Source organism: Emys orbicularis, chromosome 7 (assembly GCF_028017835.1).
Source record: "Emys orbicularis isolate rEmyOrb1 chromosome 7, rEmyOrb1.hap1, whole genome shotgun sequence".
NCBI classification, from domain to species: Eukaryota; Metazoa; Chordata; order Testudines; family Emydidae; genus Emys; species Emys orbicularis.
Genome location: NC_088689.1, coordinates 93809718 through 93827689, shown reverse-complemented (window position 1 = coordinate 93827689; position 17972 = coordinate 93809718). Strand labels below are relative to the sequence as shown.

The window sequence follows — 17972 nt, the reverse complement described above, 5'->3', positions numbered from 1 at the left end:
ATGGGAAAGGAGAAACCAAACAAACTAAGCGAGCAATACATTCATTAGAACAGGGGTTCTCAAACTGGGGGTCAGGACCCCTCAGGGGATCGTGAGGTTATTACATGGGGGGGTCGCAAGCTGTCAACCTCCACCCCAAACCCTGCTTTGCCTCCAGCATTTATAATGGTGTTAAATATATAAAAAAGTGTTTTTAATTTATAAGGGGGGGGTTGAGGTACTGGAGGTTGAGGTACGGGAGGAGGTGAGGGCTCCAACTGGGAGTGTGGGCTATGGGGTGGGGCTAGGCATGAGGAGTTGGGGATGCAGGAGGGTGCTCCGGGCTGGGACCGAGGGGTTCGGAGGGCAGGAGGGGGATCAGGGCTGGGGCATAGCGGGATCCAGGGGTGCAGGCTTACTTCAAGCAGCTCCCAGAAGCAGCAGCATGTCCCCCCTCCGCCTCCTACACGGAGGCGCGGCCAGGTGGCTTTGCGCGCTGCCCCATCTGCAGGCACCGTGGTTCCTGTCCAATGGGAGCTGCGGGGGTGGCACTTGGGGCAGGGGCAGCGTGCGGAGCCCCCTGGCTGCCCCTACATGTAGGAGCTGGAGGGGGGACATGCTGTCGCTTGCGGGAGCCGCGCAGAGCAAAGCAAGCCCTCGACACTGCTCCCCAGCTGGAGTGCCAGAGCCAGGCAAGCCCTGGACCCCGCTCCCCAGCAGGAGCTCAAGGGCTAGATTAAAACATCTGAAGGGCCAGATGCGGCTCCCGGGCCGTAGTTTGCCCATCCCTGGTCTAGGCCCTGCTTATGGTTCTGTCTTCTGGCTAGCAGATGTCTGTAATTTTCATGCTTTCCCCAGCCTTGGCTGCTGGAAGGGTTTCCTTATCTTCCTTCCTGTAACTTCAGAGCTCCTGGCTGTTCAGCTAGGGTCTGTGTGGAAGGGTTGTCTGTGTTATGCTACTCTTCTTCCAGAGTTCTAGCTGCTATAAGAGTCATGGTTACTTGTTCTAATGCAGTGGCTCTCAAACCTTTTTACTGGTGACCCCTTTCACATAGCAAGTCTGAGTGTGACCCCCCCCCTTATAAATTAAAAACACTTTTTTATATATTTAACACCATTATAAATGCTGGAGGCAAAGCAGGGTTTGGGGTGGAGGTTGACCGCTTGCGACCCCCCCCCCCCATGTAATAACCTCACGATCCCCTGAGGGGTCCTGACCCCCAGTTTGAGAACCCCTGTTCTAATGAATGTATTGCTCGCTTAGTTTGTTTGGTTTCTCCTTTCCCATGAGTAACTCCAGTGCCAGACTTGACTGCTGCTTTGAGGTTTCTCAAGCAGCAGCAAAGCGAAATTAACATGATTCTTTCCATGAGAGTTTCACCATTGTACCCCAGGGTTCTGAAAAGCAGCAGTGAAACCCACTAAAGTCTTCACTGACTTTCATTCTGCTGCTGCTTGGCAAAGCAGTGAGCATTAACAGAGGCACTTAGTCTGTTTGTCTGCAGACTCATAACCCAGTGTAGTGCAGTTTTCTGTGTGGGTTACTTTTTGGAAGTTTATCAATACATCTATAAAGGTAGTTTATTAATCTTGTTTAATTTAAAGTTTTAATTCTGCAGAAGTGGATGGCTTTCTCATAATATTTAGAGGGGGGAGAGTGCTTCGTTTTTTCTTCTCTACATTAATTTTTCCTAATGCTAGAGTTAGCACTAAGCTTTGGAGGGAACACAAGTCTCAACCACTTCATTTCTTATTGCATTGTGATGGGGGCGGGGTTTCAAAGCCATCCCTCCCCAAAGCAAAAAGTCCTAAATCATAAGAATTCAGTGTTTGCTGACTGAACATTTTTTCTTAATGTGGGTGAAGTACTACAGCTGACTGCACTTGCTTTCCTGCTAAATGCTTACAAAATTGCGGTTTAAAATAGTGTATGGCAAGAGGTGGTTGGGAGAGCCTTAAGGACACCTGAATTTTGGTATTGCATCTTGGACTTTGACAGCAATTGATTTTACAACTGTGTGAACTTTGCAGACTAGTTGACATGGGTACAGTAGGGCATGGAGTGTAAAACTTTCCCCTGAGTCTTGTTTCAAAGCTTTTCTCTTTAGTATTTAATAGCTTACTAACTCAGTTCTTGAAAGTTGCATAAAGTATGCTGTATGCTAGATTTATGTTCATTTTGTTATAACTGTAATCTTAAACTTGGTACTGTTTTTCTCAGGGATTCAGAAATATTGGGGCTCATGCTATGTTTAAGTCTTCAATTTTAAACATTATGTGGTTAATTCTGGCTTATTGGTTAAAAATACAAAAAATAAAAACAACCTCCCCCTCCCCCGACTGTATTGTAAATTATTTCTTATCTGAACTGAGCATACCACACCACATAATGTTTTCATGTTTGATCATATTTGTTGTTTCTTAGCAGTAATATGGTAACATCCTCACAACTGCACCCTGTTCCAAGAAGAAAAAAGTGTGTAAAGCAGGGGAGTGTGCTGTAGAGGTGAGGCCAAAAGACAGATTTTCTATCAACATGCAGAGGCTGCAGAGAGGAATCAGCTAGAGATTCCAGCCAGAAGGTGCAGCTGCAGAAACAGCCAAAGCAGTGATTCGGGGCGGGGAATGGAATAAAATGGTGGCCACACCAATGCCAGCATACGCTTAGACCCAGAACTGTACAGGGGAGCAGCTGCAGAAGCAGCCAAAGGAAAGACCATCAGACATTCAGAGAACTTGCTACAGTTTTGACTGGACTTTGTGCCTTGTGCTGTTCAGCTGTTTGTCCAGGTCTCCCTCACAGTCTCTTCAACTCAGTTTTACTCCATATCTGTCCTTACCCTCATCTTGCTCCCCTTTCCTACCTTCACATTTCTTGCCACTTTATCCCCTCCTAACTAAACCTACCGTTCCCTTTCTCTCCCCCCACACCCCCCTGAAAAAAAAATCTTGGAACTGATATAACATTTGTTGCCATCACATGCTTTACTTTGGTTGTGTATTATATTACACACACACACACACACACACACACACACACACACACACACACACACACACACACACACACACACGTTACATTAAAATATTAAGTTTGCAAAGTAAAGCACTCAAAAGTTAGGAAATGCCAGTATTAAGGTTGCCTTAATTCAGCCCCCCTGTGTTTGTGCATTATGATACAGCCTTTAATTACATGACCAAGTACTATTTTTTCCACTATGCTCTGGGGAAATCAGGGTTGTGTACTGAAGAAGGTTGTTGTTTGTAGGGTCCTTGCCTCGTTTATTAGAAAAGTTGGAAAGTGTGTAAGACTGAAGTGGGAATTGGAGGAGGACTGTCTCATAATTAAGGCCGATAAATGCTGTCCTGGAGAACTGGATTTGTTCCCTGCTTCTGCCACAGAATTCCTGTGTGATGCTTGGCAAGTTACTTAAACCAGACTTCTCACAACTGTGTGTTCCTCACTTTCTGGGTGCCCATCTTGAGACTCTGCGGTCAGACCTGCAGAAATGTTGATCACTCCAGCAGCATCTGAAGTCAGTGGAAATTGTGCTTTGAACATATGAAGTACTACATAAATGCTGAGTACTTTGAAAAATCAGGTCCTAGGTATCCCAAATTGGTTAATGTTTGGCAAAGTTATAAGGAACTGAAATCAAGGTCTTATAATGGGAAGTGTTGGGCAACCTTAATAATAGTCGTTGCTACCAACTCCACTTATAGTCCTTTTTCCCCCCCAGCCTGTCTTGTCAATTTTGATTGTAAACTCTTAAAGGCAGGGACCGTGTGCTACTCTGTGCAGTGGCTAGCACAGTGGGGCCCCATTCCTAGTTTGTCCTGCTGTAATAAACATGATTAGAGTCTGCATGTGGTCGGATTCGACACTCTCCATATCTGGCTTTGGAGTGGGAGTCTCAGGGCTGCTCAATAAATAATATTCTCCACGATCTAGAAACTAATAAATTAGGCATGCAAAATACATGCCTCTTTCGTGCTTTGTGTCAGTGTGCAGATAGCTAATATGATGATTTTTGCACGATTAGAGTTGACTGTGCAATCCTGATAACTACTGCATAAGCAAAAATCAAGAGCGTATTTATGCACCTAATTTTTTTTAAACATGAGTCCCAATATCCACTCTGCTTGAAAGGTATAATTCTGGGGTAGGCTGTGGATGGGAGGGAAGAAAGAATGGTATAAACAAAGTAATAAAATATGAGATACAGCTCTCCCTTGATTGAGGTTTGTTTACCATGTTAGGAAAATCTTCTATAATTGCCTGCAGACGATACCAAACTCTAGCTTGGAATCATGGTTTTTGAGAACCCAAAGATAACAGTTCTGATACTGTTATTATTCACTTCCAGTAATATGCACACAGTCAACAGTAATTTCTATTTGTACATGAAGAGCTTTTTTTTTTTAAATATTAAAAATAATTAAATATAAATAAACAATGTAGGGTAGCAATTAATAAGTAGAGAGTACAGCAATATATATGAAAACATAAACTGGCAATACATTCTATACTTATATGATATTTAATTCAGGATAATGCTGAAATATTTGTGAAATATCAAATCAACTGCCATCTGGAGGAAAAAAGGAAATCTACTGATGCAGGAATGAGTGTAAACTGAGGGACAACTATTTGTGATGGTATAGGTATAAACCTCCCTCTCCCAAAATAATTGCTGTAAAATAAAAGTGCTTCTGACTGAAACCTATCAAAGATCTTTTCGCTGGAATGAATTTGTGTGGACCCTGGTGAAAAAATCGATTTAGTTTCAGCAAAGTTGAAATACAGATACTAGCTGGGGCAAAAAAGTATTCTACAGTAGAACCTCAGAGTTACGAACACCTCGGGAATGGAGGTTGTTCCTAACTCTGAAGTGTTTGTAACTGTGAAAAAAACATGATGATTGTTCTTTCGAAAGTTTACAACTGAACATTAATTTAATTCAGTTTTGAAATTTTACTATGTAGAAGAAAAATGCTGCTTTTAACCATCTTAATTTAAATGAAACAAGCACAGAAACAGTTTCCTTATCTTGTCAAATCTTTTTAAAAAACCTTTTCCATTTATTTTTTTAGTAATTTACATTTAACATAGTACTGTATTGTATTTTCTTTTTTTTGTGTCTCCGTTACTGTCTGATTGTGTTCTTTCGGTTCCAAGTGAGGTGTGTGGTTGACCGGTCAGTTCGTAACTCTGTTGTTTGTAACTCTGAGAGTCTACTGTAAATAATTGCTTGCCTTATGTGATTTTAAGATTTGTCTCCCCTGAAACAGAAGGATAGGTTATTTGGGCCAAAATTTAAATTGATCTGTTTTCAATGTGAATGTTTCATTTTTTTTTTTTTTTTTTTGGTAGAGGTTGGATCAGAATTGATACTGAGTCTGTCTACCTGCGTACTTTACAGTGGCACAACTGAGCCGGCACAGCTGTAAGGTCTACCGTGTAGCTACTCTTTGCCAGCAGGATAGAGCTCTCCTGCCAGCAAAATAAAACCACCCCCAACAAGCGGTAGTAGCTTTGTTGGCGGGAGAGTATCTCCCGCCGACAAAATGCTGTCCATACTGGTGCTTTTCGTTGGTAAAACTTTTGTCAGTCGTTTCCCCCCCCACACACACACACCCCTGCCCGACAAAAGTGCAGTGTAGTCATAGCCTAACAGCAATGCTAAAATAACAAAATGATTATGTGACAGAATAAACCATTTACTAAGTTACCTAATTTCATTTTCAAGATGGTAGGAGTTTATTCTAAACCAGTGGTTCTCAACCAGGGGTCCAGGGCCCACTGGGGGGCCACGAGCAGGTTTCAGGGGGGACACCATGCAGGGCCAGTGTTAAACTTGCTGGGGCCCGGGGCAGAAAGACGAAGCCCCATTACATGGGACTGAAGCCTGGGGCCCTGAGTCCCACCACCTGGGGCTGAAGCCGAAGTCTGAGCAATGTAGCTTCACCGAGGCTCCTGTGGCGTGGGTTTCCAGGCAGTTGCCCTGCTTGCTACTCGCTAATGCCAGCCTTGACTTTTATATGCAGAAAACCAGTTATTGTGGCACAGGTGGGCTGTGGAGTTTTTATAGCATGTTGGTGAGGGCCTCAGAAAGAAAAAGGTTGAGAACCCCTGTTCTAAACCATGTTTTAAAAAATATATAATTTTTACCCTCTGAAATTCTTCGGTACATTCACAATATAAGACTATCAAGTTAATGTTTAATGATGCTGTATAATTGGAACTGGCATAGAGATTTTCCAACAAAGGCTTCAGATATCAGTATGTACACACTGCTCTAAGCCTAGAAATTGTGACTAAAACAGAATGATTATACTAACAAAACAGGACATAGGTGCACATTAAGGCACCCTGGAATGCAAATTATATAGTGCAGATTTTTTTGTTTTGGTATGGTAAGAGAAATAACTGTATTCCAGATACTGTGAAATAGTTAAACATTTATTACTGTATATACTCGTTCATAAGCCCAATTTTTTTAGTAAAAAAGGGAAGCACCAGAGAAGGGGGTCGGTTTATGAGCGGGTATAGAGAGGGAGAGGTGGGACACAGCCCCTCCCCCCAACAGAGGGAGCAAGGAGAGGCAGCACAGCCAGCAGAGCCAGGAGGGAAGAGGTGGGGCCAGAGTCTCTCCGCTTCTGGCCACGCTGCTCTCCCCCCCGCCTCCAAAGCAGCTGCAGCTCCAGGGCTAGCAGGCTACAGCCATGCTGCTCGGCCCCGCCCCTCAGAGCAGGCTGTGGCCGCGCCGCCTGGCCCGCTGGAGCACGCTGCGGCCGTGCCGCCCGGCCCAGCCCGCTGGAACATGCTGCGGCCGCACTGCCCAGCTTGCCGGAGCAGCTCCAGCCAGGCCAGAGACATCCTCCCCTGACCCTCCCCAGATAAGTGGGAAGGGATGGGATGGGGAGAGTGTGGGGGTCCCGGGCTAGGAGTGGGGTCATGTGGGGGGTGGTCACAGGCATTACTCCCCTGACCCCCAGCTTCTCTCTCTTCCCCCCCGCCCCCCAAATTTCCCCACCAGTTGCTGTCCCGTCAGGGTCAGCAGCTGGCCCGCTGGGACACTTTGTTTACTTAGGTTTACCTCCGTGCCTGCGGACGCTCAAGGTAAATAAACCATCTTGGCCCGCCAACGGCTTATCCTGATGGCCCGGGAGCCAGAGTTTGCTGACCCCTGAATTATAGGGTCGGCTTATGAACGGGTCATAAAATTTTTCCATTTTTACTTATCGATCTTTGGGGGGGGGGGTGTCGGCTTATAAACAAACCGGCTTATGATCGAGTATATACGGTAGTCTCAGCGCTACTATATTCAAAGTGATCTATTATACCTGTTACATATGACAGCGTCATGTGGTATATTTTTCAGCAGTCCAATAATTAGAAAGCTCCTCTTTTCTCTTGTCTGACTTGTGGGGGATTTCTTCTGTCTGTGTGCAGTTTGAAGCCTTTTGGAATCAAAGTAGTTTTCAGGTTACTCGTTTCAATCTGCCACTGAAACTCTCTTCATTCAAAGCTATAGGAGAACTGCTTCAGGGGTCAATGTTAATTTAAAGGCAACTTGCAAAGAATAATGAAGGAGAGGGTTTTGTACTCCAGCATTTGCTGTGTATAAAGGTTTGGTCAGTTTTTTGTGCTTTTTTAATATTACAAATACAAGCATAGAGAAAGAAGACTTTTTACGTTTCTTATTGTTACCTTAGAAAAACCAGGAAAGTGCCAGGAAAAAAAAAGTGGGCATACATTTTTTGTAGGTCGCCTTTATCAATACCTGAGACCATGGTAGTCTCTGTTCACAATGACAATTCCCAGAGCAAGAACAACAAATATTATTATGGTTGAGAAATAAAAAATATATAGTCACAGACAGTTCTTTTGATGCTTCTGTAATTCCTATTAGTGATGATGGAAGTCAGGTATGTGTGTACCCGAAGGGGACAGTAGGCTCCTTAGGCTGTTTAAGCTAATTAAAAACATTCTTTGTTTTTCAAGTTAGAACACAACATAATATCCATATGAAACTACAAAAGAACATTAAGGTTGCAAACAAAAACACTCAAGTCATGAAATAATAAAACTAAAGCTGCCTGTGCAAGTATAACTGTCACCTTCTATTTTTCATCAGAACCCTGGCCTTATTCAGTGTGCAGTTTGAAAAGTGCTTGAGGAGTGACAACTGCCTATTCTAATCATTTGGCCCCATATTTCATTTATTGCACACCATCCAGCTCCTTCGCTAAATAAGGAAAATGCTTTTCAGATGGTTACCGGGCTAGCAGTACCTCTGTCCCCTTTCTGGTCTTTGAGGTCTAAAGCTTCATGCCTTTCCTATCACAGGATGGAATTCTGCAGTTCTCCCACTCTGTCCGGGCCCTGAGCTACAGTACTCTGTGTATTAACTGTGCTTACCCAGCCAATCCAACTGTGTTTGGACACAGTGATAAAACAGCCTTCTTAAAACCAAGGTATTTTTTATTTTAGTAGGTACAGAGCATAAGAGGGGAAAAAAGGATTTTAAAACAGTCTACACCAGTGGTTTTCATTCTGTGGTCCATGGACCCCTGGAGGTCCGCATACTATGTCTAACGGGTCAGCAAAGGGTGACTATGAAAATCAAGTGTCAGATCCCCAAAAGGCATTCAATTTTTCTGATCAATCAAAAATATGTGAATACCCCCACCTACTGGTCAAAACCTGGAAGTCTTGTCGTTACCATAAAACGACAATGCCCTTTCTCACGCTGCATCAAATGCTGTGCCAGGCATGTGCAACATTTATAGTTGAATTTTGTTCCATTAGTTTTCCATCTAAGGCAGGGGCGGGCAAACTTTTTGGCCTGAGGGCCGCATCGGGTTTCGTAAATTGTATGGAGGGCTGGTTAGGGGAGGGGGTCGTGGCCCGGCCCCCACCTCCTATCTGCCCCCCCGGACTCCTGCCCCATCCAACCCCCCCCATTCCCTGATGGCCCCTCTGGGACCCCTGCCCCATCCACACCCCCCCGCTCCCTGTCCCCAGACTGCCCCTGGACCCCTGCCGCCCCATCCAACCCCTCCTCTCATTCCTGATGGCCCCCCCGGGACTCCTGCCCCATCCAACCATCCCTTCTCCCTGTTCCCTGACTACCCCTGCCCCTGACTGCCCCCTGCTGCCCCATCCAACCCTTCCTCCTTCCTAACTGCCCCCCGAAACCCCTGCCCCCATTCAACCGCCTGTTTCCACCCTGACTACCATCCACATCCCCGCCCCCTGACCCACCACCCCGAACTCTCCTGCCCTCTATCCAACCCCCTCCCTGCTCCCTGCCTCCTTACTGCACTGCCTGGAGCACTGGCGGCGCTACAGCCGTGCTGCCCGGCTGGAGCCAGGCCATGCTGCCACCACCACCACCACCACGCAGCACAGAGACCGGGTCAGGCCGGGCTCTGCAGCTGCGCTGCCCCAAGTGCTCACAGCCCCACCGCCCAGAGCATTGCGCCGGCAGCGGAGCGAGCGAGCTGAGGCTGCGGGGGAGGGGGAATAGAGGGGGCGGGGCTGGGGGCCAGCCTCCCGGCCAGGAGCTCAGGAGCCAGGCAGGACGGTCCCATGGGCTGTAGTTTGCCCACCCCGGTCTAAGGCTACGTCTACACTACATACTTTACAGCGACAGAGCTGTACTACTGCAGCTGCGCCGCTGTAAGGTCTCCTGTGTAGCCACTCTATTCTGATGGGATAGAGCTTTCCCACCGGCATAATTAAACCACCCACAAAGAGCAGTGGTAGCTGTGTCGTTGGGAGCATGTCTCCAACTGACATAGCGCTGTCTACACCGGCTCTTTTGTCAGTCAAGGGTGTGGGTTTTTTCACATCCCTGACCGACAAAAGTTTTGCCGACAAAAGTGCTAATGTAGACATAGCCCAAGACTTGTATGGTATGGGATGCAGACTACAGATTGAATTTCTAAAGAGGTCTGTACCTCCATTTGAACATTTTTAGGGGTCCACAAATGAAAAAAGGTTGAAAACCACTGAAGTACATGGATATGTGTCTTACCTAAAGGCTTATCATCACCTGATAGTAACCTAGACAGTCTTAACTTCTTCAGACATCCCCAGCGGTCTTCCTCTGGTTCCCCCAAACAACTTCCCCTCTCTTGAGAAAGTGTTCCTTTTTTTAACCTGCCACAACTTTTGATCTTCAGTATGTGGGGGCCTTTTTCTGTCCTGGCATTCTCTCTCTTAACTCTCAAGTGTTTGTGGAGAAGTTTGAGACTTTGTTTTTCCTTCCTGCTTGTTTTTCCTTACAGCCTCTGATTAGATTAAACCAATGTATTCATACTGTAAACATCCTAATACCCAGATCAACATATGGTATTCTTAAATGACTACACAGTAGCTCCGATTCTGTCATAGATTTTTCTATGGCTGTCATAACTGTAGTATGATATCTTGATTAACTTATTCCCAGAACATCCCCATAGTTCCAGGAAGGACCGTATTACTACCATTTTACAGATGTGGCACTGAGGCACAGGTTAAGATTCCAGAATTCAGTAAAACTATTAAGAATGTGCTTAACTTCAAGCATATGAGTAATCTCCTCAAATTCAGTGAAATATACCCGTGCTTAAAGTTAAGTATGTTCTAAGTGCTTTGCTGAATCAGGGTCTAAATGAGTTGCCCAAGGTCACACGAGAAGTCTGCAGCGGAGGCAGGAATAGAACCCATATTGCTAGGTTTCTAGTCCAGTGCCTTAGTCACAAAGCTATTTATTCTTTTCCAGCAGAATCCTGCTTCATTTGCTACATGCCTTAAAACTTTTACAGTGGATCCCAGGCTTATGCATGACACACTAGCCAATTAGTTCAGTGCATAAGAGGGGTGCTTTGGACCCCCAAAACAAATGCACTCCATAACCTTGCTTTATTGTCCAATGTTCTAAGGGTCCAAAGGCAAGGGTTCTGAGGAAGAAAGTATGTGAACATGTAATTGAAGACTCGTATTATAGGGGAAGCTGGTTGCAATTCCTATATTTACACTTCCTAACACTTTCTATTACAAGGTTCTTGTGATCTTTATGGATTCTCATGATCTTTACTTGACAGCCTCTTACTATTCCTTGGTACGCAGTAGGCTTTTCATATTTGGCAGGAGGAATGCCTTTGGGCTGGGGAAGTGCTTTTTCTTTGTCCCATGAAATTTTGTTCAGCTTTTGGCAAGATACAGGAAAAGGCAATTTTTTAAACTTGTCTCTTATATTCCTCAAAAATTTTGGTAGCATGCCTAAAAATAATAATAATAAAAAGGAACATTTTAATTCCTAGATTGGTACCGGTACCACCACCACTACTGCCACACACTCTGCACAAAGGAATACCTGTGAGCTGCTGGAGCAGCTGAAAAGAGATTTCAGGAGGTGTGAGGAGAGAAGAAAGTAAGCTTGTCCCATCCCCCAATCACAGCACATAGCCCATTTCTCCTCATTCTTGCCTCCCAAACCCAAAAACCCACCTCCTGGTGGTGAAGGGGAAAAGAGGTGGACAAAGCTTGGCTACCCCCTTCCTTCCCCCATCCCCCCGCTATCTTCACTATGAGATAGCCTTCTGCTTGTGCCAGCTAATATAATTAATCCTTTAGCTCATGTGGTGGCTATCTTTGGTTAGAGGTTTTTCTAGTTGCACATAATAGTATTTGTTTGTACCTTTTTTCTTAATCTCCCCTCCCCCCAACCAATCTAGGAAATTACATCCAAATAAAATATAGGGTCACATGCTTCATTGCTTCTCTAGGCTGAGTGAATTGCCCTCACCAGACAATTCCTCATGCCCCCAATTTCTCCTTTCTACTCCATGCCAGGTTCCCCCATTCCCTCTCTATGCCATGGGTTGTGTGTGCCTCCTTCATTCTACTTCCTATGTCAGTGGTTCTGTGTGCATCACCATCTCCCTCCAAAACCACCATTCTTTATTTTCTTTCTATTTCATGGTGTCAAAATTTTAAAACGGTATTGTGAGAATTGGCAGAACTAAGATCAGGTGTATTGCCAGGGAATTCCATGTGTCCTCCATTTTCCCTTTTTGGTTTTTCCCATTTCCACCAAAATCAGTAGGTTCTGCCCATTGATACCTAGAACAGTCCCTGAACTCTTGGAATTGAATAGATGTGGCATTCAGAAGTTATCATGTTCCATCCAACCAGAGAAATGCCGTTCAGTTGAGTGTTAGGCCTTGCAAATTCAGTCGATACATTAAAAGAATGGTATTTAGATTGCAAAATCAAAGCACTTAAACATAAATCTGGCATTTCCCAACTTTGGTCAGTGGAAACTTAATTCTTTCTCCTTGTGCATATGCATTATATGATAGTCTTTAGTTGCATGCTCACATTCTATTTTTGCCACAGGATCTTGCCTCATTCAGTGCACAGGATAGACATGCTGTGGGGCCAGATATAACTTGGCAAAGGTAACCGTGAATGTGGCATTTCCTGACTTATCTGTGCCTGATTTTGCAACATAGATATTCTTTTAATATAGCTTATTGTATTTCATACATATAATATATAAGGAGAATGTGTATGTATATAAGGCAGCAGGGTTAAGATTATACAGGCAACTTTAATTTTTGTCACTTCCTGACTGTTGATTGGGTCGATTTCCAATTTGAATGTTTTTAATGCAGTTCTTTTGTATAGATTTTCCTACATTTTAAAAAAGAAAAATGAAAAAAACACATTTTACTGTATGCTGCTATTCACTAGACATGAGTACAGTGCTGTGTATTGCACATATGCAGTAAATGAGGCAGGAGCCCTTGTCAGGTTAGATTTCCACCTTTCTTTATCATGTGGAAGAAAGGCCTCCTTTGGCATTCCTGTATCACTTTTTTATGCACCTCCGTAGATCGCAATTCAGTGCCCAACCGAGTATAACTGAAATATTGCTCTACTTTGACTATACTTGTGTATATCCTGTAAAATCCTGAGATGACCTCTTTTTGATTGAGATTTCACCGTGCCTGTTTACAAATACATGCAGTGTCAGATGAAGGAACTTTGGGAGCTTATTAGTTTTAATTGTTTAATCTTGTATTCATACACTAAATACATTTAAAAACCTTTTTATAATTCAGCCATAACAAATCAAGTTTTCACCAGACTTGTGAAAGGAACACCTACGAACTAAGGACTCCTCATTATCATTGTGTGTTTGCATCAACTTCCATCTCAAAAAGCGGTTACAAGATTTTTTTGATTTTTTTTTTTTTTTTTTTTTTTTTTTTAGAAAAACTGATTTTTTTTTTTAATAGTTGTGCTCAAAAACAGCTTAACTATTTCAGTAAAAGTCAAATTCAGCAGTGCGAAGCTCACATGATTCTGGGCAGTTGCGTTGCTCCATCAGAATTTTTGGGGCATCAGTGAAACTGACCAGAATCATGTCATTGTCACTTTGCTGCCTCCCAGGGAAGTCTGGAAGAGGATTGAAAAATAGAGGTGTGGGAGAGAGAGGGTAGACTAGTTAAGAATCTCCACCACCCTAGCAGCATATAAGGGAACAGGGGAAGGTGAGTAGCAGATACTACTTCCTTCAACTGAAGGAGGCTTTTGTGGTGAGGTGGAGAGAGCATTCTTTCTGTACAGGTGGGAGTTGGAAATGGCTGGGATTTAATCACATCTGTGGTGCTATGGAGAGCACCCTCTTCTTTCCAGCAGCTGGAAGTTGGCGAGTGTCTAGCTTTCTGCGCTCCTGGATCTCACTAATGGTAGAAGCTCCCCCCTCAAAAATCTTTCTTATAGGCCTCTTATTATTGATGCCTGGTAAATTGTTAAAGCCCTATGTACAACCTAAGGATGTGACATCATGTGCCCAGTGATATAATTCTAGAAAGTCAAAATAATGTTTGCAGCATTTCTCTTTAAAGGCAATACATAGCTGGAAGGCATTGTAAAACCAGCATAGTAATACCAAGACTTTTAATATTCATGTTCAGTAGCGTGTATATTTTGCATATCGGAATCAAAGGCTTTTATGAATGCTTCTTAAATTGATTAGAAATAACAGGAAATTATAGCACCCATCTATTATCTTCATTCTACATTTTTGTGTGTAACTTGGTGGGACTCTTATGTATCAGTTGCATTTTTCACTGTGATAGGTTAATGTAGAGTCTACCTGATATTAACAAATTTGTTGTCCTGAAGTTTGGCAAGACTGGGGAAAACTATCAGTTGGTATTTCAGTGCTAAGGGAAACAAGTACAACACCAAGTTGAGATTTTATGGGAAATAAGTGTAGAGGATGTATGCTCCCTGACATCTGTCCTTTCCCTGGGGGGAGGGGAAGCTAGTAAGTTATTAATCGTGATCCAGATTGGCTAAGCAGCTTATCAGTTTAAGTTAGACAGCCACTCTAACTATAAAAGCTGTTGTAATTTACTTGCTGCCATTAGTCTCCTTTCCTGTTTGATTCTCTTAAGTTGGATCCAAATACAAGACCAGTCTCATTTATGCATGCTAGGTAAATTTTCATAAGTGCCTTAGTCCCGTTAACTTTCAGTGGGATTTGAGCTCCTTACTTAGGTACTTTTTGAAAATTTTTCAACCCTTTGATACTACAACATCTGGGATACCCTATTGCTTTTGCCACAGTTTGAAGGAGAGGATTGCTTAATGTTACAATAGAACCAGTTTAGTGCTGATATTTGATAGAGAATTCAATCAGCACACATTCTCATTTTGTACTCTACAAATCATAATTAAAACAGGAAAGTGTGAAGGGTGAAAACATTTGTAATGTGTTTAAATCTAAACAAACTGGTAGTAGCCAAGCTATAGTTATGTAAAATGTTCTCTTTATTTTTTTTATTCTTTAGATTACCAAGTGCTGCTCTTATGCATCAAACTAGAGCTGTAGACTTGCAAAAGAGGTCGATAAATGTTGGTGTCCCATTCCATTCCCTTTTGATCTCGTACATGAGCACACACACATTCTAGCCGTAACTTTCTGTGGAACATCAGTAAAAATGAATGGACTGCTGGCATGAGGTGAAAGGGGGGTATGTGCGAATGGGAGTGCACACCACCTCTGTTATGGGTGGGGAGAATGGGGGACTGGCATGGCGGGAAAGGATGAAATAGGGTACACACGAGCCACTGGCATGAGGTGGAAGGCAGGAATGGGGCAGGTACAGCCAGTGACATGAGGGAGGAGGGGTTGCAGGGAGTACCTGAAATAGGAGGAGATGGGAGGGGTGGCTAGCACACACAGCTTGTGGTGATAGGGCGAAATAAAGGAGCCCCTAGTACAGGCAGTGAGTTCAGGCTACAGAAGCAACAAAGTGTGCGACCCTCTAGGTACCCAAGTTGGAATTTGGCTAGGATGTAAGGGCTGACATCCCTTTTCTTATTAGCAGAAAACATAAAATAAAAAACTATAGCTGAAAATAAATTTGCCTTTATTGACGATTGTAATCTGAAGAATGGCATGTCTCACAGCATGGTACCTCAGCGCCATGCCTAGTGGAGTGATTCAGTAGTGACTCAGAAGAAAGACTGCTATCTGCAGTATGGAATCGCCAGCACCACTGATAGTTCCTGGGATTTCCTTTGCTTTTCTGTCCAAGTACTGAATCTGCTTAGTTTATGAAATCTGACTATCTTGCAGACTAGTGTTATATGGCTGCAGCCCATAACAGAGATTTCCAATAATATTAGGAAAGAGGCTTCAGAGAGTCTGAGGCATAAATTTAAACTGGAGAAAAATGATTTTATATCTCTTTAATAAAGACAATGTAGAGAGTAGGCCAAGAAAAAAATAATTATAATGCAGTAAACTGTCCAAATTGACCTATTGCAAATTGGTTTTCTATAGAATTGACTCTCTGACACATCTCTTTTGTTGCTGTACTCCCCTTGAAAATGTAAAATGGTAACCTGACCTAACTCCCTCCCTCTTGACTTTTTTTGAGCAGTATTAATTTTTGAGTTGGTTGCTGAGGCCTGGCAAGAGAGTACTCAATCCAAAGTGAGAGGATATAAAAAGGCTGCAACTTCAGAATTTATATATTGGAGTGTGTTCGCTGCTATAGATACTACAGCTAAAAAGTTTGATCATGGGCAAATATCCTGCGGGTAAACTTAAACTAGAATTTCTCAAGCTGCTTGTGTATTTAATCATGATTTGAATCTGATTTTATCGCAGTTATTAAGATGTGTGCTAGGTACAAATGATTCCTTGATTTTTTTCAAAAGTTACTTTTGCTCCTGTCATTGATTACAGGCAGGGCTGATAGCGCTGCCTGTTATTCGGGTTACCGGACTCTTCCTATTGTAGGACCCCTTTTCAGTTGCTAATAATGTTGCTGAACTTTAGCCATTTGGGCTGAAATTTTCTATGCAGGTTGTCTCAGGCTGAATTATTTTGGAAAGTGTCAACCAAAATAGTTCAGTTTCCAAAAACAGGGCTAGAGAAAAATATGTTTCAGGGCTTTTTTTAAAAAAGTAATTCTGGTGACCTTTTCTTTGAGAAGTTCTAGCACCCACATAAAGTAGGGATTTAAAAGTTGGCAGCGAGTGGCCTGTGAGTCAGGGATATGTCTCTTGTAATTACTGTGCAAATCCACCCAAATTTGGCTAAATTATATGACTTTGAAAAATTGTAGTTTGCACGTGCTCAGTAAATACTTAAAATTTAGTGGCTAAAATCTGTGAAGATTCTATCTTCCTGGGGCATGCTTCATTAGCTCTTAGTGCTGACCAAACTCTACATGCGCTGTCCTAACAAAGTGACTGAGCATGCTCTATTCCTAGGGCTAAGGGAGAAAAGCTGAACTTTTCCTGTAGTTACAGCTTCCAGTAGCTGTGACCTGGGCTAGAGCTGGGTACTGGAACTGAGACCAGAGAACCTGTCTTTCCTCTACTCTGATTACCACTCTGCTGGCACCTAGGAGCACAGAGGAGGAAGTTGTCTGACTTGAGACCTGAGGGGATAAAAGGAGACCAGGGGAAGAAGGGGAGTAGATTGGGACAAGGATCCTGGTGAGACTGGGACTAGAGCAAAACTATAAGTGCGAGCTAGAGTAGGGGAGGGGAACTGCTGGTTGGATAAGGAGACTGGGTTTGAGAGCCAGAAGGGGGTGGGCTGGTTGGGCAAGAAAATTGGGACTGGGAGCTGGTGCGGGAGAGGGAAACACAGATCAGACAAATCGCTTGGTGGGAGGAGAAAGTCTGGGACTGGCTGGACAAGGAGACTGGGATTGAAAACCAGTGTGTTGGGGAATGGGGCTGGGAGGTGATAAAAGACATGGAGCCAGGGAAAAACTTGGCAATGAGACTGGGTCAAGCAGCCAGCGAGGGGGGATACTGAGGCCTTGTCTACACTACAGGGGAAATTCAATCTAAGCTACGCAATTTGAGTTACATGAATAGCGTAACTCAAACCGATGTAGCTTAGACCTACCTACTTACTGCGGGGTCCACACTACGCGATGTCGATGAGAGACGCTCTTCCGTTGACTCCCCCTACTCTTCTCGATCCGGTGGAGTACAGGAGTCAACGGGAGAGCGATCTGAGGTCGATTTAGTGTAGGGGTAGGCAACCTATGGCACGCGTGCCGAAGGCGGCATGCGAGCTGATTTTCACTGGCACTCACACTGCCCAGGTCCTGGCCACCGGTCCAGGGGACTCTGCATTTTAATTTAATTGTAAATGAAGCTTCTTAAACATTTTAAAAACCTTATTTACTTTACATACAACAATAGTTTAGTTATATGTTATAGACTTATAGAAAGAGACCTTCTAAAAACGTTAAAATGTATTACTGGCACACAAAACCTTAAATTAGAGTGAATAAATGAAGACTCGGCACACCACTTCTGAAAGGTTGCCGACCCCTGATTTAGTGGGTCTTCTCTAGACCCGCTAAATTGACCGCCGATGCATCGATCGTTGCTTGTAGATCCCCTGGTAAGTGTAGACAAGCCCTGAGACAAAGAGGAGGGGGAA

The 17972-nt window shown here is 43.7% G+C and overlaps 1 protein-coding gene across 1 annotated transcript in view; it reads left to right on the top strand.

Moving 5' to 3' along the window:
- Window positions 1–17972, top strand: part of RAF1 (Raf-1 proto-oncogene, serine/threonine kinase) — an 89097-nt gene that overhangs the window by 18588 nt on the left and 52537 nt on the right. The gene's annotated exons all lie outside the window — the stretch shown is intronic.